Source organism: Oryctolagus cuniculus, chromosome 2, assembly GCF_964237555.1.
Source record: "Oryctolagus cuniculus chromosome 2, mOryCun1.1, whole genome shotgun sequence".
In the NCBI taxonomy this organism is placed as follows: domain Eukaryota; kingdom Metazoa; phylum Chordata; class Mammalia; order Lagomorpha; family Leporidae; genus Oryctolagus; species Oryctolagus cuniculus.
The window spans coordinates 119,714,010-119,731,090 of NC_091433.1; the positions used below are offsets into that span (position 1 = coordinate 119,714,010).

The 17,081-nt window shown below is 36.4% G+C and overlaps 1 long non-coding RNA gene across 1 annotated transcript in view; it reads right to left on the bottom strand.

The window, feature by feature from the left end:
• Window positions 1-17,081, bottom strand: part of LOC138848809 (uncharacterized) — a 276,973-nt gene that overhangs the window by 159,860 nt on the left and 100,032 nt on the right. The gene's annotated exons all lie outside the window — the stretch shown is intronic.

Genomic DNA, 17,081 nt, shown 5'->3' on the forward strand with positions numbered 1-17,081 from the left:
TGGTCCACCCCCTTTATTATTGGTTAGTTGTTAGTTGTGCCAATTGTTTAACAATTTAGCTTATTTTATCAAAAACCCAGCTCTCACTGTTTTATCCACTGTTTTATTTCAATTTTGTTTATTTCTCCTATAATTTGATTATTTCTTTCTTGCTAATAATTTGAGGTTTGTTTTATTATTTTTTAAAGATATATTTATTTATTTGCAAGTCAGAGTTACACAGAGAGAAGAGAGGCAGAGAGAGAAAGAGAGAGACAGAGGTCTTCCATCTGATGGTTCACTCCTCCATTGGCCACAATGGCCAGAGCTGTGCTGATGTGAAGCCAGGAGTCAGGAGCTTCTTCTGGGTCTTCCACACAGGTGCAGGGGTCCAAGGACTTGGGCCATCTTCTACTGCTTTCGCAGGCTGAAGCAGAGAGCTGAATTGGAAGGAGAGCATCCAGGTCTCCAGTGCCCATTTGGGATGCTGGAGCTTCAGGCCAGGGCATTTACCCACTGTGCCACACTGCCGACCCCAAGGTTTGCTTTATTCTTGCTTTGATATGCCATGTTGTAATTTTCATTCATTTAAAAGAATCTTGTGACTTCCCTTTGGTTTCTTCTATGACTCACTGATCATTAGGAAGCATGTTGTTCAGTTTCCATGTGTTCCCATGTATTCTGCAGTTTCTTATGTCGTTAATTTCCAGCTACATTCCATTGTGGTCACAAAAGACACACTATGTGATTTCAATCCCTTTTGAGTTTGTTGAGACATGTTTTATGGTCTTGCACGTGGTCTATCCAAGACAAAGTTCCATTCACTGATAAAAAGAATTTGTATTCTGCAGTTGTGGCATTAAATATTCTGTAGATATCCATTATATCCATTTGATCAGTAATGTAGATTAGTTCTGTTGTTTCTTTGTTGATTTTTGTCTAGCTGATCAGTCCATTGATTAAAGTGGGGCATTAATGTTTCCAATTATTATTGTATTGGATCCTGGGTCTCTCTTTACATCCATTAACATTTGCTTTAAATAGGCAGGTGCTCTAGCATTAGGTAGGTGCATATACATTCATGAGTCACACCTTTCCATTGAATTGAGTGCTTAATCATTACATAATGCCCTCTCTTTTCTCTTTTAACAGATTTTTATAATTTTACTTATTTTTTAAGACATTTATCTTTTAATTCTTATTTAAAGATGTATTTATTTATTTGAAAGGCAAAGTTACAGAGATCCAGAGGCGGAGGGGTGGGTAGTGAAGAGAGAGAGACAGAGACAGAGAAAGAGACAGAGAGACAGAATTTTCCATCCACTGGTTCACACCCCAAATGGCAGCAATGGCTGGAGCTGGGCTGAAACAAAGCTAGGATCCAGGAGTTTGCTCTGGATCTCCCATGTGAGTGCAAGGGGCCTAGTACTTGGGGCATCTTATGCTGCTTTCCCAGACCATTAGCTGAGAGCTGGATTTGAAGAAGAACAGCTGGGAAACACACTGTAGTATACATGGAATGTTGGTGCCACAGGCAGAGGCTTAGCCTACCATGCCACAGTGCCAGCCCTTCCTGATCATTTTTAATTCCGTTTGTATTTCTTTTTCCATTTTTTACTTTCAATCTATGTATTGGCCAGATTTGTTGCTTATAGGCAGCAAATAGATGGGTCTCACTTTTTAATTCAATTCATCCACTACTATGTTTTCCTTGGAGAATTTATTGCATTTCAATTCAAGGTTATTATTGATAAGTAATGACTTGGCTCTGTCATTTTTCTATAAATATTTTTAATTTTATTTAAGGTATTTCCTATTCAGGAACATAGTGATAATTCCCATCCTATCTTCCCTCCTACCTGCACTCCCACCCTTCTTCCTCTTCCCTCTCCTGTTCCCACTTAATTTTTATTTTTACAACGATCTATTTTCAGTTAACTTTATACTCGTAGAATTAATCTTATACTAAGTAAAGAGTTCAACAAATAGTATAAATATAAAAACAGTGTTCCTCAACAGTCAAGACAAGGGCTGTAAACAATCATCTAATCCCAGAATGTCAATTTCACTCCTACACATTACCTTTTAGGTATTCTTTAGTTACCACAGATCAGGGAGAACATATAATATTTATCTTTTGGGGACTGGCTTACTTTACTAAGTATAATGGTTTACAGTTGTATTCACTTTGTTGCAAGCGACAGGATATCATTTTTTTTACTTCTGAGTACTATTCCATAGTATATATATATATATATATATATATATACCATAATTTTTTTCATTCCAGTCTTCATTTGATGGACATCTGAGTTGATTCCATATATTAGCTATTGTGAATTAAGTTGCAATAAACATGGGTGCACAGATTACCCTTTCATGAGCTGATTTCGTTTCGTTTGGGTAAATTTTCAGGACTGGGATGGCTTGGTAATATGGTAGGTCTAAATTCATATTTCTGAGGTATCTCCAATAGTGTTTTCCACAGTGGTTGCATCAGTTTGCATTGTTTTTTATGTTTTTAACTTCCTTTGTGCTTGTATTGGGAGGTTTCCTGCCTTCACATTCTTTCATGACTCTCATTATCTTTCTCTGTATGTAGCAGATCCTTAAGTATCACTTGTAAGGCTGACTGGATGTTGACAAATTCTTTCAATTTCTGTTTGTTTTGGAAGGTCTTCATTTATAAATGATAGCTTAGCTGGGTACAGTATTTGGGATTGACATTTTTTTTTTCTTTTAAGACTTGGACTATGTCTCTCCATGCTCTCCTAGCCTGCTGAGTTTCTGATGAAAAAATCAGCTGTCAGTCTAATCAGAGATCCCTTGAAGGTCATCTAACATTTCTCTCATGCACATTTTAGGATCTTTTCTTTATATTTTACTTTTGAAAGTTTTACTAAAATATGTTGTGTTGAAGATTTTTCTGATCATTTACAATAGGAGTTCTATTTGTTTCCTATGCTTGATTATCCATATCTTTCTCCAAATTAGGGAAATTTTCTGCCATTATTTCAATGAATAGGTTTTCTAATCCATTTTCTTTTCCTTACCTTAAAAAACTCCTAAGAAACATGTATTTGGTCTTTTGATGGTATCTCCTAAATCTCAAACACTATTTTTGGTTTTTCTAATATTTTCTTCTTTTCTTTGTGTGACTAAGATATTTCCAAATATTTGGCTTCCAGCTCTGGTATCCTTTCTTCTGCATCTTGTCTCTGTTATTTAGGCATACCACTATATTTTTAGTTAACATATTGAATTATTCACTTCTACTATAAGCTTGATTTTTCTTTAATATCTCTATCTCCTGGCAGCATTTTTCATCCATGTGACATACAAATTTCCTCAACTCATGTATTTGTTTCTCTGTGTTTTGAATAATCTTATGGTTACTCATTTGAATTCCTATTCAGGCATTTCATCAATCTTTTTGTCTTCACATTCTAATGCTGAAGAGTTGTGTTCCATTGTCTTAATGTTCATGTCTCTTGCTGCAGATTTATTTTTAGGCATCTGTGGAAATACTGGTTTTCTGCTCTTAGGATTTCTTCTTTAAATTTCATCTGAATATTTGTGGAGTGCTGGTGTCTTCAGGGGGTTCCCAGATGTGTGTGCTGAGTGTGGCCAGGGAGCTCTAGCCAGTGCTCAAAGGTGTGGCAAAGGGTGAGCATGGAGCCCTCTGTGAAGATCCTCCATGTTACTCTGGGAACACTGAGGCTGCACTGCTAGATGCAACGATTGCTCAACAATCTGCCACACCCAACACCCTGTCACACCATCACAGGATTCACACAGTCACAGGATGCTTGTAATCAACTCTCTGTCCTATGAACCTACCCTTCCATGGAGACAACCTCCACCCCCTCATTCCTAGAGCCATTTGCCTTCCACAGTCAGAGATTCCACCTTGACAAGTTGAATCTGGTGATGTGATAAAGTGAAGGGAGGGGAGCTATGTGCCCTTACTTCATGGTCTACGCAGATCCCTAATCTGCCAACAACTCTCCAGATCAGACTCAGAGTCAGTGGGGTCCATGGATTAATCCCTCCAACAAAATCCACAAGTGATGCACAGGCCACAACAGCCTTCATTCACCTCATTAAGATGGAGCCGCCTTCCTGCTGGTTGCTGGGATCCTTGGTGAGTGGAGGGGAAGAAAGCAGTGTGCTCTCCTGTCATAGGGTACGTGTGAACCCTGTTCCCCAATAGAGCTTCTGGCCAGATTCAAAATCTGTGGAGTCCGTGGGGTTCTTGCTCAGGCAATATCACTAGTGGGATGTGGTATGCTGCAGATTCCTCTCACCCTGCTCTGAGGAGTTGGATTCCCATCAGCCACTGGTTATGGGAATTGCCAGTAGTATCCCCCTAGATGCTGCGTGGTTGTAGAGTCTCCACTGCTCCATGGAGTCTCCTCTGTCTGTAGATCCTCCCTCCATTGCAAACTTCTCTTCAGCTGTCTCCTTGGAATATAGTTTTCCCCCTGTTTTTCTGTATTTTCCAATTTAATGGTCAAAATCAGCACGTGTTTTCCTTATTCAGATATCATGGATCTCTGTAAAGTTTTTACACATTTTCTTCATAGAAAATGACTTATATATTTTATAAACATATATGAATATGTATATTTAAGTATACATATTATGTATATATTTTATGTATCTATCTATCCATATATATATATATATATACACAAATACAAGGGTTATATTTGATTAATATCAGAAATTTTTATATTAATGACAAAGATAGTAAAGTAAGATAAGAATGCTATATTATTATGGAAAAGGTATAATTCAGTGAAGACTACATTTAAGGATATGTATATACCAAGTAATACAGGGTCTACATACTTTTATTAAATATATATAGAGAGAAAAGACAGACTTCCACACATTAGAGAAAATATGAATATAGGAGAAATATTTTTAACTTGTTAAACATTATTATCTAGCAATTGTCGCTATATATTGTTTCTGTCTTCAAGATATGAGTATGCAGGGCTATAATTTCCAAAAACACACATCTCAGCTTTAGGTCACAACCTTGTATAGCAAAACACCATGTGTTAAAGTCTTACAGAAATTTATTTACCAGAAACATTGCTCCAAAGAGTCAAATTTTCAGAAAAAGAGCAAGCCAGCAATTAAAAAATTATTGTTATTTAACCCAAAAATGCCTTAAGAGATTAAAGCCAAGCATAAGAAGAAAAAGGAAAGTGAAAATAAAGTAGGGAGGAGTTGTCTCTGAGAAACTGTGATCACAAATGATTATCTCACAAAAATGTGATCCTTGGTATACACAGCCTGTGTTGGCAGAAGATGTGCAAGCCTTGAAATATGTTTTGAGGCAAACTCAAATGATTTTTACAGCAATTTTTTTCTTAAATCAGTGACAAATGTTTATCAAGCTTACCATAAGTGACATGGAGCCTTATAAAACAGAATCTGAATAGACAGACACCACGTGATAGAACTGACAGATTTTAAAGCAACCGTATTTGTTTTGCTTAAAGCACTGTTGACAAACTGCAATTTTTATTGGAAAGTTTTTAGAAACAATAAAGTGAAATAACTATTTTGAAAAAGAACAAAATAGATCTTTTAGAGGAAGTTCAGAATATATATAATCAAAATTAAAAACCTTAAATATCATGTTTGGAAATGGATTTGGAAAGCAGATTGGACAGAGCAGAAAGACTTAATGAACTAGAACATATTAAATTACCCAGAAGTCAGCAAGTAGGAGACAATAAAAGATTGAAAGTACATTAAAGAAAAGTATAATACAGCAGGAGGATCTAACATATGGCACATATGAGTTTTAGAGGAAAAAGATAGGAGCTGAACTATTTTTGAGCTGATAAAAACTGAGGGCTAGTAAGTACAGTACTAATCAGTGACATCTGTTTGAATTAATAGGAAAGGCATTCCTTTAGAGAATGCTCTTTAATACAACCTTCACATTATTTCTAAGATTTTATTGTCTCATGATCTTTTTAATTTAATATGAATGCAATGCTTATTTCAATTTTATAATAATTACTTACTTTTTTCTCTTTTTGTCTAGATTCTGCATTGAATGAAGGTAAGACAGTTTTTTCTTTTTAAAAAAAATTAATATAAAGAGAACATATTTCCTGCATTTCAGAGATATACTTTTAAGAAAATACCCATACTTTCTTCTGTCTATAAATTCCCCCTCCTTCTTTCCTACCTTTCTTTTTTTCTTTAATTTTTGCAAAACAAACATAATTGCAACTTACTTATAATCTCAGGCTTAATGTACCACTAACCATAATGTTCAACAAGTAGAAAGTAGAAAAACCACTGCTCCACAGGTGCTATAAATAATAACTAAATCATAAGATGTTATTTTCATTTTTATACATTTTTAAATTCTACCACATATGCAAATAGTTTGGTTCAAGGCATATTACCTTGGCTTTTCAAATAAGTATTCCATCCCTATTTGAACAGAATACAGCTACAGTATGTTAGAAATCTAAGAATTACAGACAATCATCTTTCTACCATTTTAATATTAAAGGCAATTTCGCCAAACTGTGTACAGGGAATGTTTTCTAAATGTCCCTCCTAACATGAAAAAGTATTTTAAAGAATTTAAAAACTACCACATATCGGAAAAACATGATATTCTTCTTCTTGGGACCAGATGCCAAGCTATATTCAAATCACGAAGCAAACATTGAGTTAATTATGTTTATTGAATTAATAGACTACCTCCTGAGACTTGAATTCTTATATACTGTTGTGGCAGTGAATCCAATATAATGATTGAGTTAGCTTTGCAGAGCTACTCCTCTTATTTTATCACATTCATGATCTCTGGTAGTGTTAATTTGCTGGTTCCTTTCTTAATCCATAAATTGATTCAAAATCCTCTGCTAGATGCCTACTTAGAATTCTTTGTTCTATGTTGGGGGACTATAACAGCAAAGGAAATAGCCTTCCAAATGTAACTAGAAATCTTGATGAACTGTAGCAGTTATTAAAAAAATAAGCCAATAAACAAATTAAATGATTTAAGCGAATGATAAGATCTATGAAGGATCAAGTGAAGTTATGTGATTTTTGGATGCAATGGTTACCCTAACATGGAAATCTGTTTTCATAAGTCTAAAGTATATGTTACAGAAAGAGACAAACAAAGAATAACATGTTTCCCTATATCATTTCCATAGCAAATGGCTACATAATAGGTCATGAAAGGATATTTCTGATGCAGGTTATCTCTACTTGAAATGTTAGCAAGCATATATATATTCACATGCAATTTATAATTCATTTAATTTTGTATGTAGACATTGATATGAAATGTTTCAAAGTAATAATTCATAAATATATATTAATGCTGAATATTTTAATCTCTTTATGTTAAAATAAGCCTTCAAATATGTTTGAGAATTTTACTGCCTAGTTCATAAAATAGGATTTTTTAAAATGAGAAACTAGTTGCTGATGTACAGCAGTAATGATACAGACCTCCAGTCATCTGGATGTGAGCTAATTACATGCCTTACTCCTCTAGTCTTTGAAGCTTTATCCACCTTTCATTTTTGTTCCAGAATGAAATTTTGTTTTTTAATATGAATATTGCCATATTTCAGATAACTGAGGGTAGAACTTTTCCATCTGCCATCTTTCTGATAAAAATAAAAGACATTATCTTGTCACCTTTCAACTAGACTCCTTTGAACAATAGGCTTTAGTTTCTGAAAAGTAAAATAGGTTTAGGATGATTATTTAATTCTCTTTAATATTTCTTCTCAAAAGAGAAGATTGACAAGTCTTGAATGCTTCAGGAATGCTAGTTCTATTCTAGAAGGTACTGGGCCATTGATTTTCCATGTTTTCAGATTTAGTGCTGGTGGAAGAAGGAGTCTTTAGCCTCTAACATATTTCTCCTACTAGTTGACAGCTTTGATAAAAAGCAAATGGTTGTTATGAGGAAGATTTGTAAACTGTAAATTGTGGCTTTAAAGCGATCCTTGAATTTTAAAAACCAGTGGGTTTTTTTTTGTCTTCTATTATCAGGTAACATGAGGTTGATTTATTTGAACAGAAACTTGGTAACTTATGGAAAGGAAATGTGGTTCTCATTGATATGACATGTTGCAAGATTTGTGAAAAATACTTTTTCATGTTAGGAGGGACATTTAGACAACATTCCCTGTACACAGTTTGGCAAAATTGCGTTTAATATTAAAATGGTAGAAAGATGATTGTAATTCTTAGATTTCTAACATACTGTGGCTGTATTCTGTTTAAATAGGAATGGAATACTTATTTGAAAAGCCAGTGTAATATGTCTTGAACCAAACCATTTGCATTTCTAGAGTATGAAAATTGTAGCACTGTGCCAATATCTTTGATGGGATACTTAAGAAAAAAAGAGCTACTAATGCCATGTATAAAAAGACTTTCAAGTGCTTTTTGTCCTTTTTTATTAAATGAAAAAGGAGGCAACTTGAATAAAAGAAAAAATAATTGGAGATGAGAAAGTGATATTCGTTAGGATGAAATAGCAGGGAATAAAATAAATCCATATAAATTCATACAGCTTATTCTAAATTGTAGCAAAAGTAATGGTTGATAGCAGTTGGAAGAGTTAGATAATTGAAAATGAATCATGATGAAGAATGAGATGGGAAATGGAGTGGAAGATGGGATGGTTGCATGTGGGAGGGTGTTTATGGGGGAAAAGCTGGTATAATTCAAAAGTTGTACTTTGGAAATTTATATTTATTAAATAAAAGTCAAAAATAAAAAAAAGCATCTTAGGAAGGAAACTTTAAAAGAAAAAAAAAAGATGGCCACATATTATAATATGTGTCCAGAGAAATAAACTGGTAGAATTCTGATGAAAGTGTTATCTTAAAAATTTCAAAGAAATAGAATCACCTAGGATATCCCTTGAGATTTTGTCGAGAATATTTGCTTCTAGGATATAGGTCTGTAGTTTATTTCTCTTGTCATGTCTTCGTGTAATTTTGATATCAAAATAGTGCTAACCTTGTAAGAAGAATTTGGCAGAGTTCAATATTTTGTTCAATATATTGGAATGGTTTGAAGGGTATTCGAGTTGCTTCCTCTTTTAATGATTTGTAGAATTTAGTAGTAAAACCACGAGGTCCTGGTTTTTCCTTGATGGCAAACTTGTGATTACTACATCAATCTCATTGTTTCTAATGGGTTTGTTTAGATTGTGTATATCTTCTTGTTTGAATCTTGGTAAGTTAAAAGCATCTAGGAATTTATCTATTTCTTCAAGGTTCTCCAGTTTATATAGTTCTTCATAGTAGTGCTTTATGAACCCTTTTATTCCAGTGGTGTTGGTTGCCATCTCTCCTTTTTCATCTCTAATTTCATTTATTTGTTCTATTCTCTTTTTTTTTTCACTAGTCTAGCTAGAAGTTTACCTATTTTGTTTATGTCCTTATAAAAACAATATTTTATTGAACTTTTATAATTTTTTAGTTCCTATTTCATTGATTTCTGCTCTGATCCTTATGATTTCTCACCTTCTGCTGATTTGGGGTTTGGTTTGTTCTTACTTTTCTAAGTTGTCAAGAAGTGTTACTAGATCTTTGATTTGAGACATTTCTCTTTTTTCAAAATATGCTTCCCCTTAATACTGTAAACTTCCTCCTAATACTGCTATTGCTGTATCCCACAGGTTTTTATGAAAGTTTTTTATTTTCTTTTTAATTTCATCAATGACCCACTAATCATTTGTAGGATGTTATTTAATTTCCAAATATTTATGAGTGTTATTTATTCTTTCTATTGAGTTCTAGTTTTATTGTTTTATGGTCTGAGAGGATGTGTGGTATGATTTCAATCTTTTTAATTTCAAAGACTTGATTTGTGGACTAATATGTGGTTTATCCTAGAAAATGTGTGATGTGCTGATGAGAAGAATGCGTATTCTGCAGCTGTTGGATTAAATGTCCTATAAATGTCTGTTCAGTCCATTTGCTCAATATTATGTGTCAACTCCTTTGTGTCCTTATTGATTTTTTTTTGTCTGGATAATCTGTCCATTGACAAGAATGCGATGTTGAAGCCACCCACCATTATTGTATTGGATTCTAGCTCTCTTTTTAAGTCCATTAGTATTTTCTGTATATATCTGGGTGGTCATGTGTAGAGAGCATGCGCACACACACACACACACAAATATGATTCCTATGCCTTCTTGCTGAATTGAAGCTTTTATCAAAATATAACATCCCTTCTTTATCTTTTATTTACAGTTTTTAATTTAAAATCTATTTTATATGGTATCAGGATAGCTATGCCTATTCACTATTGTTTCACATTTGCCTAGTGTAACTTTTTCCAACCTTTCCCTTTTGGGCCTTGTGTATCTTTGTTTCTGAAGTGAGTTTCTTGTAGGCAGCATATGGTGGGGTCCAGCTTTTTTATCCATTCAGCCAAGACAAGTCTTTTGGTTGGTGAATTTAATCCATTTATATTCAAGGTCATTGCTGATAGATACGAACTAAAAGCCATCGCTTCGCTGGTTGCCGAGTGATTCCACAACTCTGTTAGTGAATTTGGTGGTGTCCTGGGTTTTCATGATACTGACTTCTAATGCAGGATGCCCTTCAGAATTTCTTGTAAGGCTGATCTGGTGGTGGTGAATTCTCAGTTTTTGCTTAACTGGAAAATGCTGTATTTCTCCTTCATTTTTAAATGGTAGCTTTGCCTTATATAATATTCTTGGTTGGAATTTTTTTCTTTTAAGACCTCGAATATATCATCTCACTTTCTTCTGTCCCTTAGAATTTCCACGGAGAAGTCTGATGTTAGTTTAATTAACTTTCCTTTATATGTAACTTGACACCTTTTTCTTACTGCCTTTAGGATTCTTTCCTTGCCTTTAACATTTGACAATTTGATGACAATAAGCCTTGGGGAAGATCTTTTTTTTTATTGAGTCTGCTTGGGTTTCCTTAAGTTTCGTGTAACTTGATGCCCATGCCTCTTTTAAGACCTAAGAAATTTTCAGGCCGGCGCCGTGGCTCACTAGGCTAATCCTCTGCCTTGCGGCGTCGGCACACCGGGTTCTAGTCCCGGTTGGGGCGCTGGATTCTGTCCCGGTTGCCCCTCTTCCAGGCCAGCTCTCTGCTGTGGCCCTGGAGTGCAGTGGAGGATGGCCCAGGTGCTTGGGCCCTGTACCCCATGGGAGACCAGGAAAAGCACCTGGCTCCTGGCTCCTGCCATCGGATCAGCGCGGTGCGCTGGCCGCAGTGCGCCGGCCGCGGCGGCCATTGGAGGGTGAACCAACGGCAAAGGAAGACCTTTCTCTCTGTCTCTCTCTTTCACTGTCCACTCTGCCTGTCAAAAAAAAAAAAAAAAAAAAAAGAAAGAAAGAAAGCAAGGGAGACCAGAAGGAGGTTGGCTGCAATATGCCAGCCCTGGCGGCCTTTTGGGGGCTGAACCAACGGAAAAAGAAAGACCTTTCTCTCTGTCTCTCTCTCTCTCACTGTCTAAACTCTGCCTGTCCAAAAAAAAAAAAAAAAAAAAAAAAAAAATTCAAGTATCTTTTCATTTAGCAGGTTCTCAATGCTTTTATTCTTTTTTTTCTCCTTTAGGAATATGTATAATATGAATATTTGATTATTTGATAATATCTTGTATTTCATATAGACTGTCTTTATTCTTTTAAACTCTTTTCGCTGTGTTTTTAACTGATTGGGTTATTTCAAAAGTCTTGTCCCTGAGGTCAGAAATTCTTTCCTTCATTTGGTCTTTTCTGATGTTAAAGCTCTTGGTTATATTTCTTATTTCACTAATAGAAGATCTCCAAAATTTCCATTTGGTTCTTCTTAATTAATTCTATTTCCTTAGTAATATTTTCACTCATGTCACTAGTTGATTTCTTCATTTCTTATCTGTATTCTCTTGCATCTTATTGAATTTCTTTATAATCGTTTTGAATTATATGTCTGACATTTCATAGGTTTCCTTCAGTTCAGGATCTAAATCTGGAGGATTATTGTGTTCTTTTGAGGCATCATGCTACTTCACGTCTCTTGTGTCCCTATGTTCGTGTTCACCCATCTGGAGTTTTCATCCCTTCCTCTTTATGGAGTAGGCTTTACTGTGAAAGATTTTATGGTTTAATTGGTAAGTAGGGTCTCACTTGGCTTATTGCTTTGGCTTTGGTTCTAGGTGAACTCAGGAGTATCATCTTTGATTTCTTTTGTCTTAATCAATTTCAGCTCTGTCTATAAGTGACACAGTGGTCTAGTCTGCTGCAGTTTGAAGGGATGGAAGTGTGGCTTTGAGATGAATAGGAGTTTCCTTGGGTGTGCATCTTTGGTCCACATAGAGTTTAGTGCCAGTCTCCTTGACAAATACAATAGCCAGGGCCTTTTTCTTGCTGCTTAGAAATATAAGGGTGGCTGCTTCCTTATCCTACTGGCAAGACTGAGTGATGCCGGGGCTTGTGGCACCAGCTGCTGCAGCTATAGGGCTGTGTGGTATGAATGAACTCTTCCTTAGGTCATGCTAAGAAATTCCAGCTGGTGCTGTGGCTTATAATACAAACAGTTCTAGTCACTGGACTAGGGGATGTGAAATGAACCCTGTTTCAGGCCTACAGGATGACTACAAGGTAGACAGGAGATTTTACTCTGTGGAGTATGAGTCCAGGGAGGTGGAATGCAGGTAGGTTCTTACCTAGGTCCTCCAAGTAGATTCCAGTAACACTGAGAAATTTAGAATGGATTGTTACAGTCCTGGTGTTTCAGGGAATAGCACTATCATTACCCAGATCTCCCAGGGTGGGAAAAAATTTTTTATGGGGTGCTTCTGGTGTTAGCCCACAGAAGCTAAAGTGAATCCCCCTAGCTCATGTAGAGTGTGTGAGCATAGCTTTGGAGCTAATGCCCCCAAACTCCCACAGTTGCAGGATGCGGGGAATCTGTACTTTCTCCCATGCACTGTCCTGACTTTGACTATAAGACTGATAGGGTCTGTGTGACTTTCACTGCCACATATGGCACTCATGTGAGTGGGGGAGGGAAAGAAAGTAGGGTGACTTCCCTGCTCCCAGCCTAGCAGTTGCTTAGACCCCAGTCAGCTCCCCAGACTGAAATACAAGTTAGTGGAGCACTGTGGAGTTCCCTCTCAGCTAAAATTGCCAGCAGAGGGGCACACGATAATTTCTTCCTACCATGACATGATAAGATGGCAGCTCACAGCAGGCAGCTGGCTCTGCCATGTGGCAGGCTGCAGCAGCGTCTGTCTTCTTTCCCTTTGTCCCATAGAGTCTTCATTTTCTTTTTTTTCACTTCTTTGCTAAAATTTTCCTCAATAAGATCCCTGGAAATGTAGTCCTTCCTTCCTTCTTTTCAAATCCCAGAGCAGCTTCAGTTAGTATGGCTATGCCCTATTCAGCCATCTTGGATCCTACTGGTGATATTTTGACCTCCTTCCATTACTCATGAAATTTGTTAATAGCATCTAGAGTATAGAATCCTTTCAAGAAGGTTTTCAGTTTACTTTACTTATATCCATTATAGGAAATATTATCTATGCCAGACATAGCCTTATGAACTATATTTCATAAATAATAAATTTTGATAGTCAAAAATAGTCTTTGATCCATGGCCTGCAGAATCAATGCTGTGTTAGGTGAAATGAATACAACATTAGTCTTGTATATCTTTATCATAGCTCTTCTGTGACCAAGTGTATTGTCAATGAATAATAATATTTTGAAAGAAATCTTGTTTCCAAGCAGTAGTTCTCAGCGATGGGTTTTCAATATTCAGTAAACTATGTTAAACATGCTGCCACCAATGCTTTGTTTTCCCATTTATAGCACCTAGACAGAAATTTAGTATATATCTTAAGGGCCCTAGAATTTTCAAAATGGTTAATAAGAATTGGCTTCCACTTAAATTTACCAGTCACATTACTGCCTAACAAGGAGTGGTCCAGTATTATGGTGTAGCAAGTTAAGTGGCTGCCTGCAACACTAGCATCCCAAGTAGGTGCCAGTTCATATACTGGATGTTTCATTTACAAAACAGCTACCTGTTAGTGGCCAGGGAAAAGCATCAGAAGATGGCCCACGTGTTTGGGTCCCTGTTACCCACATGGGTGACCCAAATGAGGCTCCTAGCTCCTGGCTTCAGCCTGGCCCAGTACTGGCCAGTTGTGACCATGTAGGGAGTGAACCATCAGATGGAGGATCTTGCTCTCTTGCTCTCTCTCTGTCTCTAGTTCTCCCTCTGTAACTCTGATTTTCAAAAGTAAATTAATAAATCTTAAAGAGAGACAGAAAGACAGACACTATACTTTGAAGTCAGGAATTGACTTCTCTCTACCTACAATTTTCCAGATGGCATTTTCTTCTAAATTTACGTTGTTTTGTCTGCATTTAAAATCTGGTTAGTGTGGCTACCTTCATCAATTTTCTTTCCTAAATCTTCCGAATAAGTTTCTGCAACTTCCATATCAATACTTACTGCTATACCTTGAACTTTGATATTATGAAGATGGCTTCATTATCGAAACCTCATGAAGCAAATCAGCCATTACAAAATTCATTTTTAATTGAGTATCAGAAATTTTGAATTTCATAATTTTATATATAGGTATTTTTTTAAATATATATTGCTGGGGCCACTGCTGTCGAGTAGCAGGTAAAGTTGCCGCCTGCAGTGCCGGCACCTCATATAGGTGCCGGTTCAAGATCCGGCTGCTCCACCTCCAATCCAGCTCTCTGCTATGGCCTGGGAAAGCAGTAGAAGATGGCCCAAGTCCTTGGACCCCTGCACCCCCATGGGAGAGCAGAAGAAACTCTTGGCTCCTGGCTTTGGATAGGCCCAGCTCCAGCCATTGTGGCCATTTCGGGAGTGAACCAGAGGATGGAACACTTCTCTCTCTGTAAGCATTCCATAGATGCAGTTATGTACTTGGAAATATTATAATTCTTTGGTAATATGTTCAATTTTTTTAGGTGAATCTAGAGCAGTTAATTGTAAGACTACATTTTACCTATTAGAATGTTGGCACATTAGTCTCATAAATCTTATTGTATTTTTCTTTTGCTTTGGCATATATGACTCAAAGCTGATCCTATCTTTGCTTCATTGATGCTTTGTTCATCATGTAGTTTTTCATTAATAATGATTTTTAAAAATATTTTACTAAATTGTCCTTTATTTTTATGAGTGAATTTTATGGTTCTTGCACAAATTTTTTTCCTGAAGGCACTTTACTGAGATACTGATGTCATTTATGAAGTTTTATAGTCTCGCTGTTGGAAGAAAACAGTTTCTGGTTCTATATGAGATTTGGGCACTGTTACTGCCAGGTTTCTGGTGGTTTCTTCCCCAGTGTTGGTTAGTCTCATTACCTACATGTACACATGATTACTCAGCTGTGTCCTCAAGGGAGACACTCCACAGTTTTCTTATTTTTTTTTTACATGGCTCAAAGAAGAGAAATCTGGTTCTTGTGACTATATTGCTCATAAATAAAACCCTACCCACTTCCAATTGACTGTATAAAATACTCAATATGTCATGCCTCAGTTTCCTAACTTATACAATTGGTATTTTAAGAATATGACTGGGGCTGGCACTGTGGTGCAGCGGGTTAACGCCCTGGCCGGAAGCACTGGTATCCCATATGGGAGCCGGTTACAGACCCAGATGCTCTACTTCCAGTCCTGCTCTATGCTATGTCCTGGGAAAGCAAAAAGTCCTTGGGCCCCTGAACCCGTATGGGAGACCCAGAAGAAGCTCTTGGCTCCTGGCTTCAGATCAGTGCAGCTCCAGCTATTGTAGCCATCTGGCCCAATTGGGGAGTGAACTATCAGATGGAAGACCTCTCTCTCTCTCTCTCTCTCTCTCTCTCTCTCTGCCTCTCCTCTCTCTGTGTAACTCTGACTTTCAAATAAATAAATCTTTAAAAAAATAAGAATATGACTATTAGGGTTATTTATGTGGACTAAATAAATGAACATGTAAAATACTTGGATTTTTTTTTTTTCTGACGTATAGGAAATTTCAGTGAAGTAATGTATGGACTTTTCTTAGTTCATGAGTTATAACTGAATTAGCAATCTATGCAAGAGAGAGAACATGGTGACTTGCAGTCATACATGAGCATAATGCCTGACAACAGCTTCTCTGGCAGAACCAAATCTGATGAAAATAATTAGGAATGAAGAATTGTAAACTTCTGAAAGAGCAAGCACTCTCAGACCAGGAGGAGGGTATACATGGCTATACTTTATTTATAAAATTAATTTGAGAGTCAGTGAGCCAGATATAGACAGAGAAGAGATCGCCTTTTGTCTGGCTCACTCTCAAAAATGTTCAATGCAACCAGGGCTAATCCAGGCTGAAGCCAGGAGCCACACACGTAATCCAATTTTCCCTTAGGTGGTGGTTAGGATCTAGCTACTTGGACTATCACCAGCTGTCCACCAGGATGTGTATTAGCAGGAAGATGGTAAGCAGAAGTGAAGCAGGGAGTCAAACCCAGGATATCTTAAGGGATGTGGACATCCTAAGCAGAGTTCTAACTTCCATGCCAAATGTTTGCCTACATTTTCTGACATTACATTTGTGTAATTCTTATATTAGACTGCTAGTACTGTGTAGTATAAATATTTTCATAAGGTTAAAAATTATGAGAAAGCAAAGTGTCTACAGTCCTAGCATCCTGAACACAACCAATCACATCTGATCTCAGAAGCTAAGGAGGGTTGGGCTTGGTTAGTACTTGGATGGGAGAAAGCAAAGTAAAATTATCTGGAGTTACATTGACTGAACTCACAAACCTATAAACTATTATTTTTAAACCTGAAATAGTTTTAAGGAAATTTTCTGCTTTAATTTTGTTTTCTTAAATTTGGTTTTTAATATCTCAGCAAATATTACAAATTACAATTGTACTGTCTTGATTCCAATTCATTATACTCACTCAAAGTTTTAAGTGTGGTCCCTGATTAAAACATTAATTTATTAATACTCTAATAACTATAGGTGTTTTATTATACATACTAGTATAGGTTTGCAAATACATCTGTATGTTGTTGTTTTATG